Genomic DNA, 2,631 nt, shown 5'->3' with positions numbered 1-2,631 from the left:
TTTAATCATAACAATTTTTAATAATAATAACAATAATAATAATTAATAATAATAATAATAATTAATAATAATAATAATTATAATTAATAATTATTATTATTTTTAATTTAATTTTAATAATTTTAATTATAACAATTTTTAATAATAATAAGATTAATAATAACTATAATAATAATTAATTATTTTAATTATTTTTAATTTAATTTTAATTATTTTTAATTATAACAATTTTTAATAATAATAACAATAATAATAATTAATAATAATTATTTATTTATGTACTATTATTATTAATTATTATTTAATATAATTATTTATTAATTTAAATATTTATTAAAATATTAACAATTAATTAAAACTAAAAAACGAATTAAATTTTTTTTTTAAAACCCTTTGGGAGGTCGCATCTCCGGCCAGCGACCTCCTACTAGGGGAAAAAAATTTGCTCCTTTGGTGTATCGCTCCCCCAGGGAGAGTTTTCCTTCTTGCCCTAAAAAGTAGGGCATTTTGGTAACAGTTTTTGAAAGTGGGGTATTTTGGTTAAGTTTTTTCAAAAGTATGATATATGGGTAAAAAATCATGTTTGTCCACGAAATAAAAGTTACCTTTTTTACAATAGTTGTTAGAAAAAATAATTTTATGAACAATTTTAAAATAGAATTTTTCATTTAAAATATTTTTAGATTATTTTACATTTTGATTATTTTTTACTTAAATATAGTTGTAGTCTTAGTCTCTTATTTTAACTGATTCCTAATTTTAGTCCTTTTATTTTTAATTTTTTAATTTTAGTCCTCATATTTTTAGTTTCGCAATTTAATTTCCCTATTTTAACTAATTTTTAATTTTAGTCTTTCTATTTTTAATTTCGCAATTTTGATCTTCTTATTTTTTAAAATTGAGACATTTTATCATACTTATATATTTAATTGTTAAAATTATACAGATTCATTTGAGTCAATCTATATCTCAAAGTCCATTAAAAAATACTTATATATTATATATAAACGAGGTAATTAGATCAATAACATAAATTGAACTTATGTACTTGTGTTGAACTTATGTATTTGTGAGATATGAATCACTCCATATAAATTCAATTAACTTTTGTTAACACTAGATTTTTTATGACAAATATATTCTTAAAATATATATATAGTAACTCATTATACTACCACTAGTTAACAAAGAAAAGAGAAAGCAAGAGGAAGAAGAGAAACAACCACTCTAGGGTTTCATAACATAGAATCAACCAAAACCACAGTTAATAGGGTTACAATGAGTATATATATAAAAGAATAGAATTGTCTAAAATTGTCTAAAATACCCTTACTACTAATATATAATAATATTATCTAACATATCCCATCAAACTCACGATGCATTAACATGGAGCATCGAGAGTTTGTCAACTAAAAAAAAATGAAAACGTTTAATGGAATGCATCTTTGTGAACAAATCAGCAATCTGTAAAGAAGAAGAGACAAACGGTAGAGTAATGATTCTATGCTGAAGATGATGACGAGAGGGGTAACGAGGAGGATCAACAATCGCAGGAGGTGGTTGGACAACCGGGGGGAACAAGAGGGATGTCACCAAAGAAGAAGCAACAATCAAAGAGAAGAACCAAGCCAACAAAGAAAAATCAAACCGAAAAAGGAGCGATCAAAAAAAGGAGCAACGACCATATCAAAATCAACAAATAGGAACAACCAAAGAAGTAGCACCACAAAACAACCATATCAAAATCAACAGATAGGAACAACCAAAGAAGTAGCACCACGAAATCAAATCCAAACAAACCAAGGAGCAACAACCATATCAAAATCAATAGATAGGAACCACCAAAGAAGTAGCACCACGAAACCAAATCCAAACAAACCAAACCAAATAGAACCAAACAAAACTAAATCATATCAAACCAAACTAAACAAAGAGAGAAACAACAAAGCAAATCATTAGAGAGATTAGCAATCAAACAGAAGAAGCAACAGACAGAGAGACAACACAGAAGATCAAATTTTCAGCCTCATCCAAGTATCCAACCCTTCCTAGAAGGTCAATCATACAACCATAATGCTCAATCTGAGGCACAATTCCAAATCTCTCCATTTCTTTGAAGCATCTTCTTCCTTCCTCTACCAAACCACAATGGTAAGCAGATAACACACTAGTCATTGTTATCTCATTCGGTTCAAATCCTTCCCGTAACATTGCTGCGAATACTTCTAACGCTTCCTTCGCACAACCATTGACACCATAACCATTTATCAAAGCATTCCACGACGATGTATCTTTTTCATTCATCTCCTCAAAAAGCAATTTAGCTTTTCCAATTTCCCCACATTTTGCATACATATCAACCAAAGCATACACATGAACATCTTCATCAAGTCGGTTCCTTTGCACAAACCCATGAATCCAAACACCCAAATCCAAAGAACTCAAATCAGCAACAGCAGGAAGAACACTCACAACCGTCACTTTATTCATTTCCACATCCAAACGTCCCCTCATTTTCCAAAACAACTTCAACGCATCGTGTGGTCGTCTATTCTCACAATATCCCCTAATCATCGCATTCCAACTAACCACATTCTTGACAGGCATACAATCAAACATAAACCTAGC

This window comes from Cicer arietinum, chromosome 1 (assembly GCF_000331145.2).
Source record: "Cicer arietinum cultivar CDC Frontier isolate Library 1 chromosome 1, Cicar.CDCFrontier_v2.0, whole genome shotgun sequence".
NCBI lineage: Eukaryota > Viridiplantae > Streptophyta > Magnoliopsida > Fabales > Fabaceae > Cicer > Cicer arietinum.
The sequence above is the reverse complement of the archived record's forward strand: the minus strand, read 5'-3'. Positions refer to the sequence as shown.